We start from the raw sequence: 22,083 nt of genomic DNA, 5'->3' as shown, positions 1-22,083 counted from the left end.
ATCCTCCTGTGGGGTCATCTAGTGCCAGTAAAATCCGTCACCTCTTGTTGCGGCTCTCTGTCTCTCTTTGGAGTACTTCCCCATTGTGTGGGTTAAGCTCAGCTGGGAAGAGCGTTCTGGGATCTTTTTCACTCCTGTATTGAGTGCCACCAACCTTTCCCACCTTTCATTACTGCGTGGCCTTTTGCTCCGTTGAGCTGGGCAGTAGCATGTGTCCGTCCATGCCCCCCCTTCCTTTTCTTTGAGTGTGATTTGCCATGGTGATAATGTTTCACAATCCCTCATGTTGATTCGGGCGGGTTCGGACTCACTCCTCCAACTACTTGGTGTGACTAAAATGAAACATACTCGCCCCTTCTCAGTTGCGTCCTGAGATTCGAACCCAGTGACTGTTGGCAGTGCCAAAGTTTTCGACAGGGGCTTTCTGTTGTGTATTGCTAAAACCTAAGCTAAATATAAAGACACGTGAGCTCAATGTCTTGATGCAAAGATGTGTGTTTACGTGACCAACAAGTCTTGAGAAATAGATACAGGGAGGATTCCAAGCTCTCTCTTAAAATTACATTATAAGAAGTCTCACAACATCAGGTTAAAGTGCCATCGCTTTATTTGGAATGTTGGACTTTAGCCTGGTGCTGTGAGACGTCTTAATGTGCCCACCCCAGTCCAACGCCGGCACCTCCACATTAAAATTACATCACATGAGCACAATTGAAATAATATTTTCAAAAGTTTGTTCCTCGTCCAAGCTGTCAGACAGGCACGCCGCTGATCGCTGGCCTCCAGTCATGAAAGCAGTTATCTGTCACCATCCTGTGTTTCCTACCACTAAGCCAATTATGAATCCACCTTGTCAGATCATCCTGTATCCCATGTGCATTAGGTTTCTTAAGGAGTCGCCACTGTAGCTCGTTGTCAAAGGCTTTGCTGAAATCCATGTCCATCAAATGCTTTACCCTTATCCACACTATTTGTTACATGCTCAAAAGATTCAATGAAATTTGTTAGGCATGGCCTCCCCCACTGACAAAGCCACGTAGACTATCCCTCATCAAACTTTGCCTCTCCAAAATGGAGATAAATTATCTCCTTCAGAATCATCTCCAATAGTTTCCCAACTGCAGATGTAAGACTCACTGGTCTGAGGTTCACTGGCTTGTCACAGGAACATTTCTTAAAAGATGAGGTCACACCAGCTGCTCTCCAGTGCTCTGCCACCTCCCCAATGGCCAGGGAGGAATTGAAAATTTGTGTTCGAGCCCCTGCAATCTCCTCCCTTGCCTCACGCAGCAGCCTGGGGCACAATTCATCCAGACTTGGAGATTTGTCCACTTTAAAGCCTGCCATTATCTCCAAAACCTTATCACTCCCAGTGAGAATTTTCCTCTAGAGCCTCACAGCCTCTCAAACCAGTTGCATAACTACCTCCTCATTCTCATGGGTGAAGACAGATGTGAGGTGTTCATTTTACGCCCAACTAATATCCCCTGCCTTCACACATAGATTCCCCCCTTGGTCCCCCTTGCTCTTTCCCTGGATATTCACTTCCCATTGATATACTTACAGAACATCTTAGGATTGTCCCCACTTTTCCCAGTCAGAGCTTTCTCATGTCCCACCTTTGCTCTCCTGGTTGATTTCTTAATATCCATCCTACACTTTCTCCACTGCACTGATGCCTCCGCAGACTAACTTCCCTTATACATGATAAAAGCCTCTCTTTTCCTTCTCATTGTATCCTGGATATCTCTGGTCATCCATGGTTCTCCGGGTTTGTTGCACCTTCCTATTACATCAGGGGGAACATGTTGGGCCTGTACCGTCCCCAGTTTATCTTTGAACACTCCCCACTTCTCTTCTGTAGGTTTCCCCAAAAGTTTCATCTCCTTTGACTCTCCTCTCCCTCCCTCGACCCCCGTTCTCCCACCCTGCTTCCCCCATCATCATGTCCACTCTGTCCCCCTTTATCTTTCTATCTTACATTTGTTCACTTTCACCCTCTCAGAATTTTCCTCTCTCACTGTTAATTTGCTCAACCTTTCACACAAATTAGTTTCAACCCATCTGACAAGCCGTCTCTCTCTCTGTCTCTCTCCCTCTCTCGCTCAATACCTCTCTCTCCACATCTTAGCACATTTATCTCCCAGTATAAGGTTGTATGTCAGATGTTGGTTCAGTACGATTTGGACCCTGTGCAGTTTTTGTCACAACTAAATATGTTTCATTTATCAAAGAACATAAGAAATAGGAGCAGGAGTAGGCCATCTAGCCCTTCGAGCCTGCCCCGCCATTCAATAAGATCATGGCTGATCTGAAGTGGATCAGTTCCACTTTCCCACTTTCTCCCCATAACCCTTAATCCGTCTGTCAAAAACCTATCTACCCGTGACTTAAATATATTTAGCGAGGTAGCCTCCACCACTTCAACGGGCAGAGAATTCCAGAGATTCACCACCCTTTGAGTGAGGAAGTTCCTCCTCAACTCTGTTCTGAACAGCAGCCCCCCCTTATCTTGAGGCTGTGTCCTCTAGTCCTGCAATCCTTTCTAAGTGGGAAGAATCTCTCTACCTCTACCCTATCCATCCCCTTCATTATCTTATACGTCTCTATAAGATCCCCCCTCATCTTTCTAAACTCCAACGAGTACCGACCTAGTCTATTTAGTCTCTCTTCATAGTCCAACCCCCCTCTGTTCTATGAGGTGCAGTTGGTTGTATCTGATGCAGAATTTTCTAAGGTGTCCCATTGCCCCTAAGTGTTTTCTCAGTTTGAGAGCTGCATTATATTCAGGGTTAAAATAATTTTCTTTGCACCTTAAATAGTTTGAATTATTGAGTAACAGAATTTTGCAATTTATATTCGCCCTAACCAACTTAAATCACAAAGTTAAAGACCAGACGGAGAAAGACACGCTTACAACTGAAACTTAATTAGTGAAATGTCACAGTCCAGTGACAGATTACACCCAAACAATCCGAGATCTAGAGATGGGGATGATGGTGTTTGAATGGATGCCTTCTTTCCGTTATTATTCATTGAGAAATGTGGTCAACAGAATCCAGTGTTTGGAAAGAGGTAAATCAATCAAAAATAAATATTTTACATCACTGAACTCAATGTCGTAATTGTTCAGTTCATTTTAAATCTTCAAATCATTGCCGCTTCAGTGTCCCAGAGGTGATTGTACCATGTATAAATTAAAGGTTTGGGGAATTTATAATCTCAGAGTTCAACAGCAGAGAGACAGACAGCAGCGTGAAGAGGGCCATCACTTCACTCTGAAAATGCTTCTTCCAATTCGTGTTGCTGCGAAAATATTTTACCCAATCATTGTCATTATTGGTGTTCCTGGTAAGTGACTATAACCATTGAAGTTGTGGAAATGTGTGTGTGAGACACTCTCTGGCTTTAAATTCTAACTGAACATGTTCCATGCTGGTCTCCTGCTCACTGTTACACTGACACAAGGTCAATGATGTAATTCATTTAAATCAAACGTTTCCAATAACTCTTATGTTTTAATCATTTTCACCAACTGATAGTAAAGCTCTCTAAATAACTCGTGCCCACTGAACAATGGAGTTATCGCATTTACCGGAATCTTGTGTATTGTTAGATTGGACCTCAGCGACAACAATCTCATGGAATTAACGTTAAGTGGGGGTAAGAATGAAATGATAGATTTTGCATGAATCTTGAATTAGAGTGGAATATCTGACACAAGTGAACTTGTATTGCAAGGTCTATTTGGCTGTGTAGATTTGTGCTGACAATGTTTTTCATCAGAGTGGGACATCTGATTTAAGCATCCATCAATTTCCGGCACTTTACACCCCTGTAGAGTTGTATCATCTTTGAGAAAATAACCGGAAAGAAGTATGGACTTCAAAGTGGATAAATGTGTAGTGGTCCATTTTGGCAGGACCAATGGGATGCAGGAGTACAATATCAAGGGTAAGAGTCTTAGCTGTGTTGAAGAGCAGAAGGATCTTGGGGTCTGGGTCCATAGGACTCTTAAATCAGCCTCGCAGGTGGAGGATGTGGTCAAGAAGGCATATGGTGTACTGGCCTTCATTAATCGAGGGATTGAGATTAGGAGTCGGGAGGTAATGCTGCAACTTTATAAGACCCTTGTCAGACCCCACTTGGAGTACTGTGTGCTGTTCTGGTCGCCTCACTACAGGAAGGATGTGGAAGCTATTGAGAGGGTGCAGAGGAGATTTACAAGGATGTTGCCTGGATTGGGAGGCATGCCTTATGAGGATAGGTTGAGGGAGCTCGGTCTCTTCTCCCTGGAGAGACGAAGGTTGAGAGGCGACCTGATAGAGGTTTATAAAATGTTGAAAGGAATAGATAGGGTGGATTCTTGGAGGCTATTTCCCAGGGTCGCTATGAGAGGACACAGGTTTAAGGTGCTGGGGAGCAAGTACAGAGGAGATGTTAGGGGTAAGTTTTTCACTCAGAGGGTGGTGAGTGAGTGGAATCAGCTGCCGTCGGTGGTGGTAGAGGCGAACTCGCTAGGGTCTTTTAAAAGACTTCTGGATGAGTATATGGGATTTAATGGCATTGGAAGTTACAGATAGTTCTATGGCTTGGTAGGTATAGATGTGATCGGTGCAACTTGTGGGCTGAAGGGCCTGTTTGTGCTGTAGTGTTCTATGTTCTGTGTTGGTTCTATTTTGATTGTTTTATGTATATTATATATATTATGTATATACTATATTTCTATATAGTATATATATACAATTCTATAGAACTGTCGCTATCTTTTATCTTTGTAATAATTTGAAAATAGGAAGAATTTGGCTTTGTTTTAATGATGATTTTTGGTTAGTATATGACGCGAAAGCTTGGTTTTCCATGGTAAAGAAACTGACCTCAGCTCATTTCTGTTACTTAAACAACCCAACAACAAACTTGCAGCATTCTGTCATGAGATTTCTCCACATTTGTATGAATTTAAAATGAGCTCCATTTTTTTTTCTAGATTGATGTGTTTTTTCTTAAATTGTGTTGCTGCTTCAAACCATTTGTGAATCTGATCACCTGAACTGTTAAACTCCTTGAAATTATTCAGACACTTGATTCCTATAGAGTGATTGGGAAACATATTGTTCTGACACTGAGCTGTGGTGAAAATAATTTCCAATTCAAATAACCAATTTGCAAGTTAATAATTCATTCTGGTATTTAGTCGCATTCTTCCACTCTTTTCGTTCTCAGTCCCAGTTTGGATTTGTTCATAAACTTTGAAATGATCATTTTGCTTCCCAGTTCTTTACTGTTGCTAAAGGACAGTTATCCAAAGGCATTTAAAAACTCAAAGTGTTTGACATTGATCATACTTAGCTCACGTATCATTCCTGAAAATTGCTGAATAATTCAACTGAACCTGTCGAGAGCAATCTTAATGTTGGAATATGTGCTGAATACTCTTTATCATGGTTTGTGTTATTTGATTTTTTTTATTCTTATGGAGTTGCTTCATTTGTCTGCATACTGTTGAGGTTGTGATAGGATGGTTGTCCCATGGAAATTGCTTGTTTTCTGTTTTAAAGACGAGGATAAAATAAACCGTCTATTGCTTAGAACATACGAACATAAGAAGTAGGAGCAGGAGTAGGCCACCTAGCCCTTCGAGCCTGCCCCGCCATTCAATAAGATCATGGCTGATCTGAAGTGGATCAGTTCCACTTTCCCGCTTTCTCCCCATACCCTTAATTCCCCTGTCTATCAGAAACCTATCTACTCGTGACTTAAATATATTCAGCGAGGTAGCCTCCACCACTTCAATGGGCAGAGAATTCCAGAGATTCACCACCCTCTGAGTGAATAAGTTCCTCCTCAACTCCGATCTAAACTGCCCCCCACCCCTTATCTTGAGGCTGTGCCCTCTAGTCCTACTGTCCTTTCTAAGCGGGAAGCTTGCCAATCATGCAGTTAAATTCTGATGATAAGATGGCGAAGAAGGCATAAAAAATAGTTACCTTTATTGCCCGGGGTTGAGAAGATAGGAACAGGGAGGTTATGATGGATCTGGCCTCAGCTCAAGTACTGTGAGGAGTTCTGGGGGATGATGAGGTTGCTCTGGAAGTGGGGATTCACCAGGATGCTACCTGGACTGGAGTGTTTATGCAATGAGGAGAGGTTGGTTAAGTTGGGGTCGTTTTCCTTAGAGCAGGGAACACAGAGATTTGACGTTATTTGGGTTTTTCAAGTTGTATGGGGCATGGATAGAATAGTTAAGAAGGAACTTCTCCCACTTAGCTGAGGTTCAATTTCCAGGGTGCATACTGTTAAAATAAGGAGCAGGTGATTTACAGGATTTTTGAGGAAAGATGGTCCTGCCTCGTTTCAGAAGTCCTGCTGGTCATACAGCACAACATGTATATTCTTTGCTGTGGTAGCAGACATACTTAAAACACAAGTGTAGGCATGAATTGATGAACAGATAAAGCACAACAAACAGATTAAACCTCCATTACATTGTCTCTGTTACAAGTCTAACCTTTTGGGAGGACGTGGGTGATGGTCTTTCCACTGAGGAGTTGCGACCGAACAGTGGAAAACCCACTAACACTCCAACTTCCAACGTATCTTCTCACTTCCCTCTACCCCTCTGGATTATTGTTCTCATTCTCTCTTTCTCTCTGTGGCTCCTGGCCTCCTTTTCTCCTCTCGCTCTCTTTCTGTCCCTCGCTGATAGCACAAGCAAAGGAGAGCAGCTGGAAAGAAAACCCACACTTACATCCTGAATGAAATTAATTCAAGTGGCTGATGCAGGTTTTGTTTAGCCATTGTGTTTATCCAATTCATCAGAGGCACTATTTAACAATGGAGCAAATGCAAAATGCAGTCTGAGGGCCTAGGGATCAGTCTTGAACTGAGGCCTGATCATAGAGGCTACATTTTATATCTGGCACAATGAACAGGTTTCTCCCCACCCCAGCGAAAGACAGCAATCTTCTGCAGCCCAAAACTTCCCAGGCGTGGCTTCAAGGAGAGAAAGAGAAAATGGAGCCAGACTTGCCCACTCCTGTCCCTTCCACACACACCCTACATATGCACCCCGATAAAAAGCAACAAGCCACTTTAGGAGCCTGCCTTGCATTAGCTGCAGATAGAAATAAACTGATGGAGAGAGAGAGAAAAAAATTGGAGTGACAAAGACATTGCATCGCCCCTGCCCCAAAGAACCAAAAATTAATAAATCCTCCAAACCATGTTATCTACTGCTGCAAAGAGGGCTCGAGGATTGAGGGCAAGCTCTGACCGAGGCCAGGGATTTTATTTAGTTTTAGTGCACCATAATCATCCCCGCCCCCACCCCTGCAACCCTTCTTCCCCCCTTCTTCCCCTCCCTTCCCTTCCCCTTCCCCCCTTCTCCTTCCCCCTTCTCCCCCTCCCCACTTCCCCCTCCCCCCTTTCCCATTCCCCCCCTTCCCCTCCCTTCCCCCCTCCCCCCCACATCCCCTCCCCCCTTCCCCACTGCACCGATTGCTTTACCGTCACTGAGAGAATTGCATTTATAAATTGTGTGGTTACTAATTCCAGATCTAGCAACACTGCTAGCCGTTGATGTATAGTGGGATTCAACGGGCAGCATTGTAACCGTACCCCTCACTCCAGTAGATAAGGAACTAAATTCCCAATGGGAAACAGCTGATCATTCCCTTAAGTGACATTTTCAAACAGCCTGTCTCAGGATTGGAGGGTGGAAAATGTCTTTGTTTAAAAGGGACTGCAGGGAAAGACTTGCCAACTACAGACTGATGAGCCTAACGCCCGTCGTGCATATGTTGTGAAAAGATATTCGGAGAGACAGGGTTTACAATCATGTAAAGAAGCAAGGACAGATTAGGGGCAGTCAGGATGGCTTTATGAGTGTAAAATATTGCCTCACAAATATGATTGTTTTTTTGAAGCAATAACTGAGAAGGTAGATAGGGTCAATGGATTCAGCGTTGCCTACATGCACTTTGGCAAGGCTTTTGACAAGGTAACGCATGGTAGATTGTTGCATGGGGTAAAATCTCCTGAGATGCAAGTTGAGGTAGGCAATTTGATACAAAATTGTCTTGACGGTGGTTGTAAAGGTTTGTTTTCCAAACTGGAGGTCTGTCTCAATGATGTGCCTCAAGGATCCGTGCTGGGTACTCTCTTGTTTGTCATTGGTATTCATGATTTGGATGAGAACCTCAGAGGCGTGGTTAGTAAGTTTGCAGATGACACCATGATTTGGTGGCATAGTGGTCAGTGAAGAATGTTAGATAGGATCGCAATGGAATCTTGATCGGTTGGGCTGTAGCAAGTGACTCCACAGTGACGATTCCCACGCCCTGTCACTCTCTAGCATATACTCTTTCTTCATTGCCATCTCTCTTTTGATGCTCCACTCCCCTCAGTTCTCCTCTGTCCATTTCATCCCTCCCACCTTTGTCTCCTTCTACCACTGTTACACTCAGTTATTTTCAAGATGGATGTTCCTGTCTTGTCTCCACGGCCACCCCAACCCCTCTTACTCCATCTTGTCTTCAAACCTTTTTTTCAGTCCATACTTCTGCTTCTTTCTCTCTCTACCTCCTGTGCTCAGTGTTGAAAGGGGTGATGCCCCTTTCTGCCTCCACGTTGCCAATAATCAGAAATCACACTGTCGTGAGAGGGGGGGCAGGAAGGGACATAGGATCAGGGGGTCCCCAGTGTGGGGACAGTGCCCAGCTCGAAGCCTCTGGAGAAAAAAACCTCACTCATAGCTTCCTGGGATTCCTGATTTAGTTTACATTTATGTTTTATTTATTAGTGTCAAAAGTAGGCTTACACTTACAGGTTTAAGGTGCTGGGGAGCAGGTACAGAGGAGATGTCAGGGGTAAGTTTTTCACCAGAGGGTGGTGAGTGAGTGGAATCAGCTGCCGTCGGTGGTGATAGAGGCGAACTCGCTGGGGTCTTTTAAGAGACTTCAGGATGAGTACATGGGATTTAATGGGATTGAGGGTTATAGATAGGCCTGGTAGGTAGGGATATGATCAACTTGTGGGCCGAAGGGCCTGTTTGTGCTGTCATGTTCTATGTTCTATGTACACTGCAATGAAGTGACTGTGAAAATCCCCTAGTTGGCACACTCCGGTGACTGTATGGGTAAACTGAGGGAGAATTTAGCATGACCAATGTACCTAACCGGCATTCCTTTTGGACTGTGGGAGGTAACATACGTAGACATGGGGGAGAACTTTAAAACTCCACACAGACGGTGAACAAGGCTCGAATTCAATCAAGGACCCAGGTGCTGTCAGTCACCGTTGTACCACTGTTCCACCATGCTGCCTCAGAAATCAATCAATATGTAAATACATAAATAAAAGAATGCAGGAATGCTCATTATAAAAAAGTCGCCCTAAAGGATGGACACAACTTTTGAGGTAATGCATTTTGGAAGGTCTAATACAGAGAGGACATGCACTCTGAACCCTTAAGAGTATTGATAGGCAGAGGGATCTGGGTGTACAGGTACAGAGGTCACTGAACGTGGCAATGCAGGTGGAGAAGGTAGTCAAGAAGGCATACGGCATGCTTGCCTTCATCAGCCGGGGCACTGAGTTTAAAAATTGGCAAGTCATGTTGCAGCTTTATAGAACCTTAGTGAGGCCGCACTTGGAATGTAGTGTTCAATTCTGGTCACCACACTACCAGAAGGACGTGGAGGCTTTGGAGAGGGTACAGAAAAGATTTACCAGGATGTTGCCTGGTACGGAGGGCATTAGCCGTGAGGAGAGGTTGGAGAAACTTGGTTTGTCCTCACTGGAGCGACGGGGGTTGAGAGGAGACCTGATATAAATCTATAAGGCTATGAGAGGCATGGACAGAGTGGATAGTCAGAAGCTTTTTCCCAGGGTGGAAGAGTCAATTACTACGGGGCACAGGTTTAAGGTGCGAGGGGCAAGATTTAAAGGAGATTTACGAGGCCAATTTTTTGGACAAAGAGTGGTGGGTTCCTGGAACTCATTGCTGGGGGAGGCAGTGGAAGCAGATATGGTAGTGACTGTTAAGGGGCGTTTTGACAAGTTGATGAATGGGATGGGAATAGAGGGATATGGTTCCTGGAAGGGTAGGGAGGTTTTGTTAAGTCGGCCAGCATGGTCGGTGCAAGCTTGGAGGGCCGAAGGGTCTGTTCCTGTGCTGTAATTTTCATTGTTCTTTGTTCCCAGTTTAAATAGGGAATTAATTAGTTTCTCTCACTCACAGGAAGTGTATACAAACTCAGAATAAACACAGTGCTCAGAGGCTTGGGGCAGGATTACACCAGATTTCAGGCTGAGGAAGTGAAATATCTCCCCTTTCCTTCTGCGGAAATTGTCACATTTCTTCCCATGGGATCCTGCTGTGGTGAGACGTAGAGGGAGGGAGAGAAGAATGAAAGCGAGACAGACAGGGGAAAGAATGTGGGGAAAAGAAAGCAGCAGGAAAGCCGGGGGGAGAGACAGAATGGGGACGAAACTTGGAGAGTGAAAAATAAATGGTGTAAACCTGAATTAAAATTGAAATGAATTAGTTGTCCAGTCCAGGGAAGGGCTCTATCCTGGGTGTGCAGGATTCGATTGCCAATGTCTGGTATATTTCTGTCCAGTTTAGGGAACTTTGTCCAGTCTAAGTAATCCCGTAAAACAGATCAGATGAGAAATCGGACATCTCAGAAATATTTGAGTTATCAGAATGTGCAGTCCATCTCCATCAAAGTGAGAGATGCGTAATTCACAGTGTTCTTTCCCCCGGCATAACTAACAGTATAACATTGGCTACTTTCCAGTCAGTAATGGTAATCTCTTACACAACTCTGCCAACACCTCCACTACCCGGGGAACACATGCCCGTTGCATTGATGCTGAGAAGTTGGTTTAGATATGGAGAATGTTTACTCACTAATTTCCTGTCTATTGTCCATTTTCTTTTCTGACAGTGAATTTACTGGGAATTGTGATCCTGAGTCGAGGGAAGTGTGGCCTCTCCATCTGTACCACACGCTACCTGGTGGCCATGGCAGTGGGGGATCTACTGTTCATTATCATTAACCCTTTTCTCACCTTCGTAAATGGTTATTATTTCCCCCGGTCTTTCCTCTTCCTCACCCCTGTTTGCAGTGCTAAAAGTGTCCTGCTGAATGCAGCCAGAGACTGTTCTGTCTGGTTCACCGTCATGTTCTCCTTTGACCGATTTGTAGCCATTCGTTGCCAGAAATTGAAAACTAAATACTGCACTGGAAAGACTGCAGCTGTGGTTCTGGCAACAACTGCTTTCCTGCTGTCTGTGAAGAACATACCAGTGTACTTTATATATAAACCTAAAGAGATAATCAACAATGTCCAGTGGATGTGTAAGACAAAGACAATCGTTTGGACTGATCCCTGGTGGATTCGATTTATTTGGTTTGATCGAGTCTTAACCCCATTGCTCCCATTCTTATTAATACTGTTGATCAATGCTCTGACAGTCAGGCACATTTTAGTGACCAGTCGAGTCCGGAAAGGATTGAGGGCTCAGAGTACAGGAGAAAATTGCAGAGACCCCGAGATGGAGAGCAGAAGGAAGTCAATGATTTTACTCTTCAGTATATCCGGAACTTTCATTCTCCTCTGGTCGGTGTATGTTATATATTTTATCTATTTGAAAGCAGGAAGAATAATTTCCATCACTACCACTAGCCCTGAATATATCTTTCAAGAAGTGGGTTTCATGCTGCAGGATTTAAATTGCTGCACAAACACATTTATTTATGCAGTGACTCAATCCAAATTCAGGGAGCAGATCAAAATCGCGGTGAAATATCCGGTTACATTTGTTATTCAGCTAATGAAAAAACAAAACTGAATGACAGCCAATCAAACAACCAGATGGCTAACTGACCGTCTCAGCTAATCAGAGTGCCTGATCACCAACTGACCTCCTCAAAAAATCAGGAAGGGAATTGCCAGCTGGCCACCTCAGCCAATCAGAGACTAGATTGTGAGTTGATGGTCTTAGCCAATCAGAGACTGGGATTGCTAACTGACGGCATCAACCAATCAGCAATGCGGCGTGCTGGCTGACAGTCATATCAGCCATTCAGAGACCATGGTTCCTTGTTGAAAGAAATTTTAACCAATCAACAGTTCATAGAACCATAGAACCCTACAATGCAGAAAGAGGCCCTTTGGCCCATCAACTCTGCACCGAACACAATCCCACCCAGGCCCTACCCCCATATCCCTACATATTTACCCACTAACCTACACATCCCTGGATACTAAGGGGCAATTTCTTAGCATGGCCAATCAACCTAACCCGCACATGTTTGGACTGTGGGAGGAAACCGGAGCACCCAGAGGAAACCCACGCAGACACGAGGACAATGTGCAAACTCCACACAGACAGTGACCCGAGCCGAGAATCGAACCCGGGTCCCTGGAGCTGTGAAGCAGCTGTGCTAACCACTGTGCTACCGTGCCGCCCACTTAACGGACTGCCCCCTGAACCAACCCGGGAGCTCCGCTTGCTGACCGACAGACACTTTGGCAAATCAGGAGGCTGCTGAAGCAGACTGACAACGAGGACAGCCAATTGCAGGCTCCGCTTTCAGACCAACCGCTGACGAAGCCAATCACGGAGCCACTCTCCTGAGAAACAGCCAGCTCAACCAATAAGAACTCTTCACTCACTAAATGACAGCCATCCCAGACAATCAGTGAGCATCGATTGCTGGCTGCGTTCTCCCAACTGTTGCCTCTCTGTCTCCCTCTCTCTGTACAGAGATCCTTGGTAAAGGTACATTACACTTATCTGAACTGCACTTCTCTCTCTCTCCATTCCCCACAGCATTGTTTCATTTCGAAATGTCTAAACATTTTGTAGCTCTGATCTCTAGTGATTCATTAAACAACAAGCAAAATGCACAGCCCACAACCCTACAATTTCTTTCCCTTCTAAACAGAGCCAGAAGGTTGATTCCTCCCTCCAGAAACTGATGCTCCTGTCTTGTTGGATTCGTAAACTCTGCCCATTTAAAAAAAAATACATTTCAATCAACTCATTCCCCTAGCCCTGAGCATCCGCGCCCATCATAAAAGTACAGACCCTCTGTGTCTTATTGCCCTCTGGTTCTTGTCCCTTGCCCCCTCTCTCTATGTAAAACCAGTGCTGAGCAGACGCCTTAATTTAAAATTCCGTTCCTTTCCAATATCCCCCTCATCCCCAACCCCACTGTATACCTGGGCCTAAGTTGCCTGTGAACAACAGCAGCTCAGAGACCGCTGTACAAAACCCCCAACAAGTATATTATCTGGGTACACAAATGAATGATAAAGTCCTGTTGACTTTTATTAATATTTTTACACAGATTATAACTCTTTTCCGAGAATTCCCCATGACAAAATGCATCTCATTGTTTGCATGGAACTAAACATGCCAAAGATTCCAAATAAATTCTCACTCGGGGAGAGAAATAGAAAGAGGAAGAAGTGGAAATCGATTAAAGCAAGCAAAATATTATTTAAACAAAATCGACACAGCAAGATCCCAGGACTCTTCTCAGACACTGAAATTCACAATCTCACTCAGTTGGGCGAAGCACTAATTTTCACATCAACCACAATAATAAAACCTGACTGTCCCATTGCTAAATTTATTAAACACTCAAAGCAATCTGGTGTGGGGGGAGCAGAGGGGGTGGGGGAGGCTTTTCTTCAGAGGCTGGCCAGTGTGTAAACACTGGAAACCTCCCAACCATTGTCAGAGCTGACACACCTTCTTCAGCGCATTACCTACTACCTCGACCTGACTCGTTATGTAAACCTGACCAGCACTGATACTCTGTCTCTGTCCCCCACCCTGCCATTCACTGTTCCCCATGTCCACCCACTGTACCTGCTCAGCCCAGGATTTATGTCATTTTTACATTCATTATCAGCAATGAAGTTTACACATCTGTGAGCCATCTCTCCCACCATTCACTCTCTGTCGTTTTGCCTCCATTCATTTCTTTCTTTCTGTCTGTCTATCTATCCGTCTATCTCTCTATCTCTATCTCTCTCTATCTCTCTATTTATTTCTCGCTATCTATTTCTATCTATTTCTCTCTATCTATTTCTCTATCTATCTCTCTATCTGTCTATTTCTCTATCTCTCTGTCTATTTCTCTATCTCTATCTATTTCTCTCTCCATCTCTCTCTCTATCTCTCTCCCTATCTATCTATTTCTCTCTCTATCTATCTCTCTCTCTATCTCTCTATCTATCTCTATCTATTTCTCTATCTATCTCTCTTATATCCAATAACCCATCCCTGTTCGTGCTTCTCTTGCTCCCATTAATTGTCCTGATTTCTGCTTTGTTTTTCTAAGGAAACACCTTGATTTGAATGCGCTGTATAATCATTTTCTCTCTGACCCTTAAAAGAATGACTTGTTGTGGGAAAAGGCAGGATTAGGCTATTGAGTTGGATGATCAGCCATGATCGTAATGAATGGCAGAGCAGACTTGAAGGTCAAATGGCCTCCTCCTGCTCCTATCCTCTGTTTCTATACCTTCTCTCCCTCCCTCCCTTCCCCATTCTTCTCCTCATTTTCCATATCTCTCCCTTCCTCCATCATGCTCCCTCTCTCTGTGTCTCACACATATACACAGTCTCATTTATCTCTTGAATACATGTCAACAGTTGTGTTGGGAGATGTGGCAATCCTACATCATAGAATAATGGGCTATCTTCAGACATACATATGTTAGAATGGATGCAAGATCCAGGCTGGCTTTGGTTCTTAAGGAAGCTATGAAACCATAAGAACATAAGAAATAGGAGCAGGAGTAGGCCATCTAGCCCTTCGAGCCTGCCCCGCCATTCAACAAGATCATGGCTGATCTGAAGTGGATCAGTTCCACTTTCCCGCTTTCTCCCCATAACCCTTAATTCCCCTGTCTATCAGAAAGAATCGATTGCAATTCTTCACAGAATCTGTTTCAAAGGAAAGGCCCCATGAGAATGAATGGTTCATCACTGCCTCAATAACTTTTAACCCGAAGGAGAGAGAAAGATTGTAATATGTAGAGCGTGCGGTACCAATGATTCCCAGAATTGAAGGTGTGAGTCACTCTTCAGTTTCAGAATGTACATCTGGATGTTTGAGAATTCAATAACAAGCTAATAATTCCACGTTTATAATCTCACACTGTGCTTCTTTGAATTGAGTTCTGACCTTCCTAAAATAGTTCCATCACCATTTAAATAACACTCTGCCATTCTGTTTTTACGACCTGAAATGGACAAATTCATGCTTACCCGCATTACGCCGCATCTGCTATTTTTTGTCCACTCACTTAATCTGATTAAATCATCCTGAAGCCTGTTATCATCCTTCTCACCACTCACTTTCCCTCCAAGTTAGAAACATATATAGGAAACAAAATCTGGGTTCAGTCATTCAAACCCTTTTGAAGCTATTGGCAACGTTCATTATAATAATGACTGATCATCAAACTCAGTGCCCTGATTCCCCCATACCCCTTGTTCCTTTTACTCCCAAAAGTTCCATCTAAATCCACCTTCAAATCGCACAATGTTTTGGCGTTAACTTTTTTCTAGTTATGAATTTCACGGCAGCAATCCTGGTCATATTACATTGAGTGTCCTCATCCAATTTGTTGATGTGTGTGCGTCCCTGCATCTAACAAATCCCATGTGTATCTATCCCTGAATCATGCACAACAAATTTTGTGTGTGTGTGCATCTCTGAATCATGCACACCATAACCTCACCTTGTTCCTTTGCCTGACTGCCTTTATATCTGCATCTCTATCTCGGAAATGAGCTTGCTCATTTCCAAAATGACCTTGACTGCATTTGGTTTAAACAGTAAGCTTTCTGCAAATGATGGTTCGCAGATGCTGGTAACTGACAACATGTGGCAACTCAATGATAGAATAAGATAGAATATGTATTCAAACAACTGTCACCCCACAGGATCAGGAGTGGCGAGTGTTGTCTTTACACATACAAGGCCTAGATTGCAATAACTGAGAATGTTTAGCCATATAAGGCTGAGATTGTAAGAGCATACCTCACCCCATTAAAAGATTCACACAACCTATCTTTTCAGTTTCTATTTGGCCCCCGCCTTTCCCTCCAAGATCTGCCACCTTCATCTTCTATTTAGTTGGAGTGTTGAAGATTATCTTCTCGACCTTAGTCTGATACACCTTTCTATTTTAGAACATAGAACATTATAGCGCAGTACAGGCCCTTCGGCCCTCGATGTTGCGCCGACCAGTGGGACCAAGCTAGTGACCCTCTAACCTAAACTATTCCGATATTATCCATATGCCTATCCATTTGAACGCCCTTAAAGTTGGCGAGTCCATAACTGCTGCAGGCAGGGCATTCCACGCCCTTACTACCCTCTGAGTAAAGAACCTACCTCTGACATCCATCCTATAATTACCACCTCTTAATTTAAAGCTATGTCCCTCGTGTTAGCCATCACCATCCGAGGAAAAAGTCTCTCACTGTCCACCCTAATGATCAGGGTTCAGTTTTCATGATCAGTTGCCTCTTCCTTGTATAATACAACATTCCTTCCCTCCATTCTGTTCGTGCCACATTCCACACTGGCACCACAGCTCGTTCTTCCAATAACTCTCCCTCTTTCTCCCTCCCTATCTATCTATCTCTCCTACCCACCCCCGCCAATACACAAAAACACACACATGCGAGCACAAATGTACTTCTGTTCTCTCACTCCCTCTATCTCTTTCTCCCCTCCATACCTATCCTCTCTCTCTCTGTTCAGTCTCTCTATCTTGCATTTTCTCTCTCTTCCAGTTGAAGGGTAAGTAGTAAATGGTGGCTTGCATCAGCTGGACACTGTGCATTCGATCATAGAAGGCTACAGTGCGGAAAGAGGCCCTTCGGCCCATCGAATCTGCACCGAACACAATCCCACCCAGGCCCTACCCCCATATTATGCTCACTAACATATTTACATATTATGTTCACTAACCTATGCATCCCTGGACGCTAAGGGGCAATTTCTTAGCATGGCGAATCAACCTAACCCTCACATCTTTGGGCTGTGGGAGGAAACTGGAGCACTCGGAGGAAACCCACGCAGACACGAGGAGAATGTGCAAACTCCACACAGACAGTGACCCGAGCCGGGAATCGAACCCGGGACCCTGGAGCTGTGAGGCAGCAGTGCTAACCCACTGTGCCACCGTGCTGCCCCCATTTTTGGATTTTTTTTTAACTGTTCCATGAGATGATGCCTTTATTCCTGCGAAAGGATTTGAATTTTCAGAGGTAACCCATTGTTGCAAAATGTTTTCTCAGTCTGGGGAGCTGCATTAGATTCAGGAGTGGAATCATTTTCTTTGGACATTAATTAGTTTCACATAATTGAGTCACTGAATTTTGCAATTTTGCAACTCACTCAGATCACCTCACAGAATGATCACAGTAACGGGTGAATTACATCCCATAGTGAAGTAGAAACAGCCTGAGACAAACATGCTAACAACTGGAACTTAATTACAGAATGGTCACTGAAAAAGATTCGCTGAGAGATATCTCAGGTGGAGGGCTGGTTTTTGAGCACGTGGCATGTTTCCTATTATTATGAGCTGATAACCGTGACCAGCACTGTCCAGTGTTTGAAAACATGTAACTCAATCCAAAAAACTAATATTTTCATCACTGAACTCAGTGTCGTAATCTGTTTGTTCAAATTTTTTTTTAATTGATGTTGCTGCATCGAAATCCCCGAGGTGATTCTACAATGCATACATTATAGGCTGATGAAATAGGTAAGCCCGGAACTTAAGCCAGAGAGACTGCCAGCAACACAAAGCGAAACATCACTGCACACTGAGAATGCTGGAACCAGTTGACATAGCTGAGAAAATATTCTACCCAATCCTTGCCATTATTGGTGTGCCTGGTAAGCGACTACAAGCATTGAATTCGTGTAAAACTTTATGACTCTGTTGCATTTGAAGCTCTGACGGAACTCTCTTCCATGCTGATCTCCTGTTATAAGGGTACCACGTGAATGACTAATTCATGGAAGCTAAACGGTTGAAATATATCCATGTTCTTATTCTGTTCAATCAGTTGACAGTAAAGATCCTTATGTAGCTCATAGGTTCACTGATCATCCATTGAGTTATTGTGTTTATTGGAATTTTATGTGTTCTTACATTTGACCTCAGATCTATCCGAATAACAATTAGTGTGAGTAAGGATGAAATCAAAATTGATGTGTGGGATCACTAACCAGAGTGCAATAAAGAACAATGAAAATTACAGCACAGGAACAGGCCCTTCGGCCCTCCAAGCCTGCACTGACCATGCTGCCCAACTGAACTAAAACCCCCGACTCTTCCGGGGACCATATCCCTCTATTCCCATCCTATTCCTGAATTTGTCAAGATGCTCCTTAAAGGTCAGTACTGTATCCACTTCCATTACCTTCCCTGGCAACAAGTTTGAGGCACCCACTACCCTGTGTGTAAAAAATCTGCCTCGTACATCTCGTTTAAATCTTGCCCCTCGCATCTTATACCTGTGCCCCCTAGTTCCACCCTGGGAAAAAGCTTCTGACTATCCACTCTGTCCGTGCCTCTCATAATCTTGTAGAGTTCCATCAGGTCACCCCTCAACCTCCGTCGTTCCAGTGAGAACTAATCAAGTTTCTCCAGCCTCTCCTCATAGCTAATGCCCTCCGTACCAGGGCAACATCCTGGTAAATCTTTTCTGTACCCTTTCCAAAGCCTCCACATCCTTCTGGTAGTGTGGTGACCAGAATTGAACACTATATTCCAAGTGCGGCCTCACTAAGGTTCTGTAAAGCTGCAACATGACTTGCCAATTTTTAACTCAGTGCCCCGGCCGATGAAGGCAAGCATGCCGTATGCCTTCCTGACTACCTTCTCCACCTGCATTGCCACTTTCAGTGACCTGTGTACCTGTACACTGAGATCCCTTTGCCTATCAATGCTGTTAACGGTTCTGCCATTTACTGTGTATCTCCTATCAAAATGTTTTACTTCATGTTTGTCCAGATTAAACTCCACTTGCCATCTTTCCACCCAAGTCTCCAACCGATCTATATCCTGCTGTATCCTCTGATGGTCCTCATCGCTATCCGCAAATCCACCAACCTTTGTGTTGTCCGCAAACTTACTAATTAAACCAGTTACATTTTCCCCAGATCATTTATATATATATTACAAACAGCAAAGGTCCCAGCACTGATCCCTGAGGAACACCACTTGTCACAGTCCTCCATTCAGAAACACATCCTTCCACTGCTACCCTCTGTCTCTGTGACTGAGCCAGTTTTGTATCCACTTTGCCAGCTCACCTCTGATCCCATGTGACTTCACCTTCTGCACCAGTCTGCCATGAGGGACCTTGTCAAAGGCCTTACTGAAATCCATGTAGACAACATCCACTGCCCCACCCTCATCAATCATCTTCATCACTTCCTCGAAAAACTCGATCAAGTTTGTGAGACACGATCTCCCCTTCACAAAACCATGTTGCCCCTCACTAATACATCTGCTTATTTCCAAGTGGGAATAAATCCTGTCTCGAAGAATCCTCTCCAATAATTTCCCTCCCACTGATGTAAGGCTCACCGGCCTGTAATTACCTGGATTATTTCTTGTTACCCTTCTTAAACAAAGGAACAACATTGGCTATTCTCCAATTATCTGGGACTTCCCTGTAACCAGTGAGGATACAAAGATTTATCTCAAGCCCCCAGCAATTTCCTCCCTTGCCTCTCTCAGTATTTTGGGGTATATCCCATCAGGCCCTGGGGACTTGTCTACCTTAATGTTTTTCAAGAACCCCAAAGCTCCTCCTTTTTGATCTTCTTGATTAAAGCTTACTGAATTGTGGTCAGTGTTCCCAAACTGTTCCCCTACTGAAACTTCGACCATCCGGCTGGGCTCCTTCCTCAGTACCAGGTCCAGTGTGGCCCCTTCCCTAGTTGGACTGTGTACATAATGTCTCAAGAAGCCCTCCTGGACACTCCTTACAAACCCTGTCCCATCCACGCCCCTAACACTAAGTGAGTCCCAGTCAATATAGGGGAAGTTAAAATCTTCCACCACAACAACCCTGTTACATTTAAACTTTACCAAACTCTGCCTACATATCCGTTCCTCTATCTCCTGCTGGCAGTTGAGTGGCCGATATTAAACTCCCAATATTGTGACTGCACCTTTCCTATTTCTGAACTCTACGCATATTGCCTCGCTGTATGAGTCCTCCGAGGTGTCCTCCCGGAGGACAGCTGTGATATTCTCCTTAACCAGTAGTGCGACTCCCCCACCCCTTTTACATCCCCCTCTATTCCGCCTGAAATATCTGTATCCTGGAATGTTAAGCTGCCAATCCTATACTTCCTTTAACCAAGTCTCTAATAGCATCGTAGTTCCTAGTACTAATCCAAGCTCTAAGTTCATCTGCCTTACCTGTTACACTTCTTGCATTGAAACAATTGCACTTCAGTCCACCAAACCCTCTTTGATTAGCAACCCCACCCTGCCTGCTGTTTCTCTGAGTCTTACTTGCCCTCTCTCTGATTCCCCTTCAGCTACTTCACTTTCGCTTTGGTTCCCAACCCTCTGTCAAACTAGTTTAAATCCTCCTGTGTGACACCAGCAAACCTTCCAGCCAGAATATTTATGCCCTTCCAGTTTAGATGCCACCCTTCCTTCTTGTACAGATCCCATCTGCTCCGGGAGAGACTCCAAGTGGTCCAGATATCTGAAACTCTCCCTCCTACCCCAGCTGTTTATGAATATCTGACACCAGTGAACAAATATTACAGGATAAAAACTAATTAGTCCGTAACTGAAACGAGAAAGAAAGAAAATGCTATAAAATCTCAGCAGGTCTGGCAGCATCTGTAAGGAGAGAAAAGAACTGATGTTTCAAGTCCAGATGACCCTTTCTCAGAGCGGATTACAGCATTTTAATCAAAGGATATTTGACAGTGTAAAATTGTACTTATTGTGATTCTTCAGCAGAGCAGAACATCTGATCTAAGTATTCATCTAATTCTTGCACTATCTGCCCATGTAGGATTGCATTTTGTTTGAATCAAGAACTGAAATAAGTAGGTTTTCTTTTCGTGAGTGAGACCTCCATCCCATGGCGCTGGCACTGCCTTTCAAATTTGAAAATAAAAGCTTGAAATCAGGAAGAATTCCTTTGTTTAAAGATATTTGTTGGTTAGTGCATGAATTTCTTGATAGTTTTGTTCTCTATGGAAATGAAACAGTTCATATCCAGTTCCTGACAATTAACAAACCCAGAAACAAAAGTAAAATATTCTGGGATCTTTTTTGAATAAAATAAAGTGATTGTTCACATTTCTATTATTTTTGAAATTAATTGCAATGTTTTGTTCCTATTTTTTGGTTCTTTTTATACCATGTTGCAGCTTCAAACGATTGATGAATCCAATCACCTGGAGCATAAACTTGTTGAAACCATTCAGAAATTTCTAAAGAGCGATTGTCAAACATATTGTTCAATTCAAAATGCAACACTGAGCTGTCGTAAAATTACTTTCCAATTCAAATACCAAATTCGCAATGTTATAATTTACTATCAACGTGTTATTGTATTTAGTTGCATTCATCCACTGTGTTCCTTCACATTCTCAGTTTGGATTGGTTTGTAAAGTTTGTAATGATCATTTTGCTTCCTGATTCCATCTCGTTGCTGGAAGTGCTGAAGGACTGTAATTCCAGCGCTGATCCTTGTGGCAAACCACTTTTTACCTTCCACCAGTCAAAGTAAATCCCTTTAACTCCCACTCCCTGTTGTGGCTTCGTATCCAGTGTGTGTTGTCTGCCTGTCCTCTAACCCCACTTGCACTGAGATTACTCATGAATCTGTTAACCATTAATTTACCGGAAAGTCAAAACTTTGCATCAATTATGTTATACTCATCTCACACTTCTGATAGGTATCGAATTCATGCAATAAAATCTGCCCAGAAATTTCTGGATCCTGGAATATGTTCTGTCTACTCCTAGGGTTACTGAGTG

This window comes from Carcharhinus amblyrhynchos, unplaced genomic scaffold (genome assembly GCF_965287045.1).
Source record: "Carcharhinus amblyrhynchos unplaced genomic scaffold, sCarAmb.v2.hapA chromosome_102, whole genome shotgun sequence".
NCBI classification, from domain to species: Eukaryota; Metazoa; Chordata; class Chondrichthyes; order Carcharhiniformes; family Carcharhinidae; genus Carcharhinus; species Carcharhinus amblyrhynchos.
The sequence above is the reverse complement of the archived record's forward strand: the minus strand, read 5'-3'. Positions refer to the sequence as shown.